At 37.9% G+C, this 10,254-nt stretch overlaps 1 pseudogene; it reads right to left on the bottom strand.

Moving 5' to 3' along the window:
• Window positions 1-2,260: 2,260 nt before the first annotated feature.
• LOC110877244 lies at window positions 2,261-4,465 on the bottom strand (annotated as a pseudogene).
• Between the last annotated feature and the right edge of the window lie 5,789 nt (window positions 4,466-10,254).

Here is a 10,254-nt window from a genome sequence, read left to right as displayed (position 1 = left end):
GTTAAAAGTTAGAGTTGACAAATGGGGTGGTATGGTCCGTGACAAAACCACCAATATTTGTTTTTAAGATATATACAGATGTTGTTAAAGTTATTATTCCATATATAAATAAGCAATTTATATGTGCGTCATGACTTATACTTTGTGCTTGGGGAGTGTTTCAAACAAATAACTTGATTTTCCACTTCTAAACTAAACATTTCATATTTTACATTTTAACCCCTTTTCATTTTTTACTCTTAACCCAAACTTTTTCATCTTTTATAATTTAACACAACACTTTATTATCTACAACTTTCGTCCCCCATACTTTTTTATCTTTCGCAAGTTTTTCATTTTACGTTTCGTTCTAAATTTTGCGAGTTAACATGTCATAGCGTGCATGTGCATGTGAGGTTCAAAGTTTTTGCTCTATTTTTTTCATATTTGACAGACCCGTCGCAATGCGTCCATTTTTCCCCTTTTGAAAAGTTCGCCGCACCGGACGGGTCGTAGGTCGACTAAGTTATTATTTTTTACGTTTTACGTTTCTGGTTAATTTTTCGCATTAAGACACCGTAACGGGTGTGCGTGGTTCAAAGATTTTAGTCTGCTTTTCGTTTAGCGTAATTTTTACCATTTTATCTATTTTATTTTTACGATGCTGAGAGTCGATGTGGTTTATAGATTTTAGTCTATAAACTTTTTTTATAGACGAGCCAAGTCAAATATAATACGTTTTCGTTTAAAGAAATCATTTTTACGTGCATATTTCTATGTACGTTTTCGTATAAATTCAAGTTGTTCTACGTTTCAACGTAAACTTTTTTGGGAAATGATTCAGGTCAAATATAATATGTTTTCGTCTTTATTTTAAACATGTTTCGTAAAGTTTGTTTCGAACCAAGTGGAGTCAAATTATGGTTTCTTTTTCTCCCCTTTTTTCGAAAGCTCTAATTAATCCCTTTCGATTACATGTGCATATTTTCCTTCATACCCGTTACGTTTTCTTTGTATAAGTTGGGTCACATATAATACGTTATGATTGTTCGATATGAATTTCATTTACTTTACGTTTGATCCAATCACAATGCTTATACTGGTTACACTGAGTTCAACTGGATACGTCGAAATGTGTGTTTTCATATGGTGAATGCATCATATAACGTTTGGACTAATCCATTCAATACTTACGAACTGTGCGTCGTGTTAACTTGCAAATTTAGTACGAAACGTAAAAAAAAATTTTGCGAAAGATGAAAAATATAGGGGATCAAAGTTGAAAGTAAATAAGTTGTGTGGTTAAACTGCAAAATTTTGTGACTTAACATATCTCAACATGCGTCTTTGGTTTAACGTTTTTACGCTTCGTTCTAAATTTTGCGAGTTAAAACGACACAACATGCGTGTGTGAGTGAACGTTTTTACATCGTCTATTTTTTCCCGTTTGACAGGTTTAACATAACATGCAGATCCTAAATCGACTTAGTTATAACTCAAGAATCCCCGCCGCATTGCGGCGGACCTCAATTCTAGTTATTTCTTAAATTACATGTTTAGTGTGTTTAAGTTTTATTATATTTTTTTCATGTATTAGTTATAGTATTACCTAATTCGGTTTTTAAATCAGTTTGTCCGGTTCAATGAACCAATAGATCGACCAGTGATCCATGATCAAACAATTGACCCATTCCAAGTGATCATTACATATATAACTTTTTTTAAACGGCAAATTTGGATCACTAACGGACAACTTGAGTATTATCGTGCCACCAAACGCATACATGAAAGTTCTGTTTACTTGTCTTACATATTCATTTTACAAAAGTAATTTTAAACTTAAAACCAAACGCATACAAGAAAGTTCTGTTTACTTATCTTAAGTGTTCATTTTACAAAAGTAATTTTAAACTTAAAAGCATCATATTCAATGATTTATTGGTACAAATGCTTAAACTGTTATTGGACTTTCAACTTTCATTCTTTCAAGTATATATAACGTTTAACAAAACTTTCTTTCTTTCAAGTATATATAACGTTTAACAAACTTATAATTTCATATAAGATATCAAATCCAAAACATAACAAAAGTATTTCCGAATAAACGTACTTAAACCACACACCTGTCAAAACCACCTGAATCTTCACTCGCTAGACTAAAGGCATGTTTGGCTAAGCTTTTTAAAACAATTTATTGACTTATTGTCTTTTTGGAAAAGTGGGTATGAAGTGACTTATTGTCTTTTTCCACTCACATAAACCCTCATTGGCAAACATTATTTTAGAGCTGATTACTTTTCAAAAAGTCAATAAGTCAATAAGTTGTTTAAAAAAGGTTACTAAAAACTTCCCTAAGATAGTCTGACAGATCTTCATCAAAATCACTCGCTAGATTAAGATTGTCTGACACCTTCAGATTTTCATCAAAGTCACTCGCTAAACAATGATTGTCTGACAACGCTAGATTTTCATCAAAGTCTTTTGACTGTCCCTCTTGAAGCACCAAAGCACACTCTAGATTCCAAAGAACATCCCTCATTTGATGGCCTATCTACCCCTTTCTCAGCAACACACTTGACAGCTGTTTCCACCACTCTCTTAAAGCACTCCGGTGAAATTGCTCCTCTCAAATAAGGGTCCACAATCTGATCAAGAATGCCCTTTTTGTGACAGTGTAACGCCCACTCGTCTAAGTTCACTTGCTCTCTTGCAAGTCGTGTGTTGGTGACTGGACGGGCACATAAGACCTCAAAAAGCACAACCCCAAAAAAATACACGTCTGACTTCTCAGTCAACGTCTGCATCCGATAGTATTCAGGATCTAAATACCCGTAACTACCCTTAACAAGCGTGTTTAGCTCATTGTGGTCCGTGGCAGGACCTGTCTTTGATATCCCAAAATCACACACTTTAGCAACCCAATTTTCATCCAAGAGGATGTTCGATGATTTCACATCCCTATGGATGATCATGTTGTCTTTGGCACCAGTGTGAAGATAGTGTAGGCCACATGCTGCACCTATGCAAATTTGAAGCCTTCGATTCCACGGCAATGGTGGATTTTGTGTGTTGTGTAGATGATCTCTTAGTGATCCATAGGCCATGTAATCATATGCAAGGATCATCTCAGGGTCGTTTTTACAGTAACCAATCAAAGATATAAGGTTGCGATGTCGAAGCTTTGAAAGCAGTTCAAGTTCTGTTGTAAATTCATACACACCTGGGTTAGACTCCAGACTTCTTCTTTTAAAAGCGAGCATAGTCATACCATCACCGATTACACCGACATAAACCTTACCAAATCCGCCCATACCAATAAGTCGAGCGTCATCAAAGTTATTTGTGGCAGCCTGAATCTCAGCAAAAGTAAACCGGTGACCAGCAGGAGAGCCAGAAGGATAAGTTCCATATGTACTAGCAGGAAAGCCAGAAGCTGTTAAAAAAGTAGAGCCAGAAGGGTGTGATTTTTCATAGAAAGAAAGTGGTGGTTGATCATCTATATTCTTGGGCATGAGGATTCCAAAATCCTTACCTAATGGTAACAGAACAATTCTTTTAGGCCAGGGGGTGTGTTATAAAGCCCCCCGCCACATCACCATCATTAACGCCCTAAGGCACCCCATAGCCACCCCCGGGGTGCCAAAGGGGGGCCGCTATGGGGAGGGCTCCATTGCAATAATGATTGTTAAAGGCGAAAGAAGGTGGGGCACATTCTTAACAACCAATCAAATCTCTTCTCCTTATTTATTATTTTTTTTTTTTGTATTTTGTTTAATAGGGTGCTTTAAAGGGGATTTAAACCATTGCATATAAGTCAAAGGGACAGGCTTTAAAGCCCCTTAGGGGCTTTATACCACACCCTCTAGCCGCCTTAGGTTATGTGTAATGGGGCGCGAGAAAGGTCCATAGCGCCGCTATGGCGCCAAGAACACCGCCCCCCGGGGCGCCATGACCAAAAAAAAACAAATGGCGTGAGATTTTTCGCGGCGTGAGAAGGTATTTATTTGTTCTGCATTTTCCACTTTGGTCCCTGCATTTTACACTTTGGTCCCTGCATTAAAACACTTTGGTCCCTGCATTTTACACTTTGGTCCCTGCATTTTACACTTTGGTTATGATGAGGTAGGGGCTTTATGACTACGGGCTCTAGTGACATAACGCCCCATAAAGCCCCTGTGTGACGTGGCACGACACGTGTCGCATAACGCCCACAAAAGGGCTTTATGACTACACATGGCCTTAGAATGTTAAACTAGACGACTAGAAGTTTGAGGATGTCAGATATTACGTTCAGTATGTTTATCAGCATAAGTATTCTTTTGTTTGATTGTTTTTTTAATGTTATTTTAATTAATATAGGCAAACATAGCTAGGGGACACAAATTCAAATAATTTGCACACATGAATGAGGAGACTGGAATACCTGAGCTCTGTCCATGACCAGTTAAAGAGAACTTATCAAACATTCGACCAACTATTGTCATGATTGCGGATCGCGATGTATTATCAGTTTTCTCTTGTAAGGTGAGTATATGTTCAAGACTAAGGTCAACCTCATCCATGTTAGGACGTTGCTTTGGATGGTTATCCAAACATCTTTCTCCTAGTTGAACAAACTGCTTCAAACATTTTGGGGTTATTTCATGAGGAGGGGTGGTTCACTAGTGATAGTTTCTATCACTCCCACTATCCAATCAAATCATGCCATGTCATCACCCAATATTCTATCACTAGTGATAGAAATGTAGGGGGGTGGTATCACTAGTGATGGAATTCTATCACTCCCATTTTTTTAATTTTCATTTTAAAATTAGAAATTAACAATAAAACACTAAAATTATAAATTTCACTAAAATTAAAACATACTAGTTCAATTTAACCTACTAGAAATATTTTACGCTACAATTAAAAAAAAATACTAAAAAAACTCTACTCCTCGTCCGACTCATGAAACTCCAAATCTAAAGAACCTACTAGTTCGATTAAATCGTATCTCAACCGAAAGTGAGTTTCTTCATCACGCAATTCTTGTTGGATATTTTGTGGTACTTGAACTTGTGTAGGAGTAACCGACATCCAATCCGGGGATATTGCAACCGACTTAAACGGGTGGCATCTCCCAACCCCACCTTTCGCAAATCTATCGCTTTTGTTGAATTACAACCGACTTAAACGGTTCGTCGAGATGGGCAATTAAAATTTATATAAAGATGAGGGACCTGAATTGCAATTAAAGGAAAGCTATTTAAAAATAGCTAAAAAAAGATGAGGGACATAATTTACACTTTTCTTCAAACTTGATATTAATTCCTTTGCATAAAACGACAAAGTTGCTTTAATTCAAGCTTTCATCAAATTTGTTTTCAACGCGTTATCCAAAGAACGCGTTAAAAATTAAACGCGTGATACGTTCGGCAGCGGCGGTATGCGTTATTTTTTAACGAGTGATGGGGTGGCCATCACGGACCACCCCGTCTGCTCTTATATCAGAATCAATTATGTCCTTCAAACGACCCTCTTTCACAGCATCTTGAGCCCATGTTGCTAATCCCCCCTCAAGACTATCATCCACTGCCCTCTTTCGACATAAGACTTCCAACAATACTACCCCAAAAGCATACACATCAGCCTTAGGTGTTAGCTTTCCACTCACGACATTTTTTTTTTAATTTTTTTTCACAAATGTGCTTATAATACACGCATCTACGTTTATGAAAAAAATTTGGTCCAACTCGCCCCGGATCAAAAAGTTCTCATGGTTCTTACAACTGGAGGTAGTTTTCATTTTAGCGGTCCCCTATATATATATATATATATATATATATATATATATATATATATATAGGGGAAAGTTCATTGGGGAACACTAAAAAAGTGGGGAACAACGGGGAACCGGCTCAAACGAACTCCGATTGGACTCAGTCTGGCGTCGTTGGAACCGACTCGTCGAACCCTAACTAAGATCTCTTAACCCTAAACCCTGAATCCTAACTCCTAAACTCTAAACCCTAAAGCTAAAAAATAAGGCTAAAACCTAAACCAAACCGTTAAATCTAAACTATAAACTCTAAAAGCTAAACTCTAAAGGCTAAACCTAAAGCTAAACCCTAAAACCAAACCCTAAAGCTAAACTCTAAACTCTAAACGCTAAAGCTAAACCTTAAAGCTAAACCCTAAGGCTAAACCCAAAAGCTAAACTCTAAAAGCCAAACCCTAATATATTTAGGGTTTAAGGGTTATGATTTAGGGTTTAGGGTTAAAAGATCCTATTTAGGGTTCGACCAGACGATTCCAACGCCGCTGGAATGAGTCCAATCGGAGTTCGTTTCAGTCGGTTCCCCACTGTTCCCCACTTATTTAAAACGGTACCCGTAAACACAAACTTGTGGTGCCCAAAACTACACACACGACTTTTTTTTTTGAATTTTTTTATACAAATGTGTTTATAATACACGCATCTACGTTTATGAAAAAAAAAATTTGGTCCAACTCGCCCCGGATCAAAAAGTTCTCACGGTTCTTACAACTGCATGTGGTTTTCATTTTAGCGGTCCCCTAAGCTAAAATGCTAAAAACTAAACCCTCAAAAAACCTAAAAAAATTTAAAAAAAAAATCAAAAAAAAAAATCTAATTTTTTTTTAATATTTTTATGCTCAAATCGCTACTTTTAGTGGCTAAATTTAAAAAAAAAAACTAATTTTTTTTACTTCCAAAAGTAGCGATTTTTATATAAAAAGTATTAAAAAAAAATTGTGTGATTTTTAGCTATTTTTAGGCATTTTTGGTTGTGTTCACATTTGTTCTTGCGGTTCTCGCAATAAGAAGCGGTTCTCGCATGATCTTCTCCCTATATATATATATATATATATATGTATATATATATCATGTCAATATTATCATTTTTATTAAACTCCAAATTCTACAGGAAAGGAAACTTGGGCGTGAATTGACGATTCATGAAGCATTTAAGCAATGACACTACAGGAAAGGAAGTCGACCATTGGATAAAGATCTAAGTTGTAGCAATTCACTACTTTTGGATGTTGATTCGGAAGAGGACGCTCAAGAAGAAAATCTTGTATGGGTTGATGCTTGGGCAGAGGAGACTTGGGTAAGTCAATTGATTATTAAATCTAATCAATGTGTTTCGAAATTAAAAACATGAAGTTTATTACAATGACATTTGTAAAATATAATTATGTGTTTATCCCATTTGGTTAAATATGAAGTTTTTCTTGAGAAGAAGTATGGGAAAGAACATAATAAACATCCAAAATTTGACAAAGACTTGTGGTCACGAGCTGTGGGCAATAATAAAGGAAAATGTTGGTGCACTTGTGTCTGTACTTTGTCTGTATTCGGTCTGTATGTAAACGATGTCCTTGGTAGTCTGTAAGTTGACCAAGTCAACCATCCTCCGGATTGACTTGGCCAACAGTTGGAATATGTTTGATATGTTTGTCTGAATCGAAGGATAACCTCGAAGGATAATGTTGATCCTTCGAGGTGCTCGAAAGATATGCTTCGAATGATTAGACCTCGAAAGATGATCTTTCGAGGTCCCTGCTTATCCTTCGAGAGCATTGTATCCGAAAGATGATCCTTCGGACCATCTATCGAATCCTTCGAGAAGACCTGCTGTATATGGGTATATATACCCATGCAGTGTTGAGGACAGAAGTGGGATGCACACAGATAGTCACACCGAGAGATAGAGAGCAGAGAGCATCCTGTCCGAAACACTCACACACTTTGAGAGTTTATAGAACATTTCTGTAAACATTGAGCTTGTAACCGAACCCTCATTGCATTAATACAAGTTGTGTTAATCGGTGAACTTGTGTGTTTGTTTCTCTACTTGCTACTAACTCGGTTTGCTTGCTAGCTTGGATTCCGCACTCGCTAGCAGGTTTGTATAACAAGGTTTAGGTTCGTAATCCTCCGCGAAAAGGGACCTACAAGTGGTATCAGAGCCTCGCTCTTTACCTTGTTTAAAACCGGGTTTTTACAAGTTTTGGTGTGTTGAAACACTTGGTTTTGCACCTGTTTTTACTTAGTTTCTTGCATTTTCTTTGAGTAAAAACGTGTCTAAACCAACCGGGAGTGTTTAAAGTGGGGTTGGGTAACTTAAAAACTTGTTTTTGAGTGATTTGGTGAATTCCGGCAATATTCCGGCTAAGGTTCCGGTCATCGGTTTCTGGGTTAAAGTTACCATTTTGGGTAAAATTCTTGTTTGAAAATCGTGGTTGGTAAGATAGTACAGTCTGCCATACCCTTTTGCCGAAAGTTGACTTACCAACCCATCACCTTTTCACCAACCCGTCACATCTGTGTCAGTGTGTCAGTGCACATTCGAAAGATATCCTTCGACATCGAAAGATATCCTTCGACATCGACAGACCATCCTTCGATCAGTGACAGCTCGATAGATAAACATCTTTCGAGTAGTCCTTCGAAGTTCGAAACATATCTTTCGATCAGGGAATCTTTTCGAAAGATAGTTGTTTTATCTCGAAAGATAAGGATCTTTCAAGTGTGAATCTTTCGAGATTTTGAGTCTTTCGAAGCCAGTGCTCGAAAGTCAACAGTGATCCTTCGAACACTGTTGATCATTCGAACAAGTGTGATCCTTCGGAAGTTAGCTATTCGAAAGATAAGTGTCCGAAAGATAGGGATTTGACTCGAAAGATAAGGATCTTTCAAAAGGGAGTCCTTCGAGTTCTTGAATCTTTCGAAATTATTGTTCAAGACTCAACAGTAATCTTTCGAGTACTGTTGATCCTTCGAACAATAGTTGATCTTTCGATTGTGGTCTGTTTATTGTTAACAAGTTTCTGTGATTTCAGATCTTTCGAACAGGATCGTTCGGCTGTGTGATCTCTCGGATTATTCACTTAGCATTTATTTTGCTTATCAATCATGAATCCGAGTTGGTGGAATCCTGCTCCAGATAGTGGTAAATATACAAGTTCAGGAGTTACTCCCTCATGGTGGGGTACACCGGCTCCTGATAGTGGAAAATACACGTGTACAAGTCTATCACCATCATGGGCCGAATCTCCAGTATCTACATCTTCACAAGCAAATGCTTTACCATCAAATCAATGGGCATTAGTAACGGGTCAAACTCCGAGTGTACAAAGTATCTTATTAAGCGAAAGCGAAACAGGAAGTTTGAATCGACCCCCAAAACTGATGAGTTTGAATGAATATCCAGGATGGGCTGAGAGGTTTAAAACATATGTTCTTGGTCAAAATACGGAACTGTGGATACGTTTCACCACAGATTTCGATCAAGCCATAGAGGTTGCTGCTTCAGAGACTGCGTCATTTGCTGATCTTCCCGAAGATAAAAAGAAAACGTATGATCTGGAAAAGAAAGCATACGCCATTCTCACCCAGGCTTTGAGCAAGGATATTTATCACCAGTTTGTCAGCTTCAAGACAACTAAGAAGTTGTGGGACGGGTTGAAAACAAGAGGAGTAGGGAATGAAGCAACACGTCAGCTGCGTCATGATCTACTCAAGAAAGAATTTGACAGCTTCGCTTGCATGGATAAGGAGTCTCTGGGAGACATGACAAGTCGTTTCTATCACCTGCTTACTGAGTTGAACAATTTTGGAGTTACAACAACTCAAGCAGAGGTGGTAAAGAAGTTTGCTGATGCCTTACCTCCTCAATGGAGTAGTTTCTTGGAAATCCTTAAGTATAACGGAGCGTTGAGAACTACAAGTTTTAACGACTTCGTGCAGCTTTTGGAAAACAAGGATCAGGAGGAAACATTGAAGGCGAAGAGAGTTCCATTGCCACAGAATCCAGAAATGTATTATGGAACTTCCAGCTCTTCGTCTGCAAGAACTGGTTCACATGCTCCAATTCAAACGGCGTTTGTCACAAGCACAGATTGTTTTGGCAATCCAATACAAGTTCCTGTTAAGCCCCCTCCCACCACAGACATATTTGGAAATCCAATCCAACCACCTCCTCCTCCGCCTCCTGCTCAACAACAACGTGCATGTTATGGAGGAACATCATCTGCTAGTCAACAATCAAAGCCAGGTACAGTACAGCTCGACACGTCAAGCTTCTCTAAAATCAGCGTGGAAGTAGCTAAGGAACACATGGAGCTGCTTAACACTGTAGTGAGTGCGTACTGTGGGTTAATTGAAGGTCAGATTGGCAACATTAATCTGACACAAGAAGATTACAGGCAGATTGATAAAGAAGAGATGGACTTGATGGATATCAAGTGGGCCTTTGCTAGTGCTGTGAG

The sequence above is a fragment of the Helianthus annuus genome, chromosome 9 (genome assembly GCF_002127325.2).
Source record: "Helianthus annuus cultivar XRQ/B chromosome 9, HanXRQr2.0-SUNRISE, whole genome shotgun sequence".
NCBI lineage: Eukaryota > Viridiplantae > Streptophyta > Magnoliopsida > Asterales > Asteraceae > Helianthus > Helianthus annuus.
Note: the sequence above shows the minus strand (reverse complement) of the source record. Positions and strands in the feature narration are given on the sequence as shown.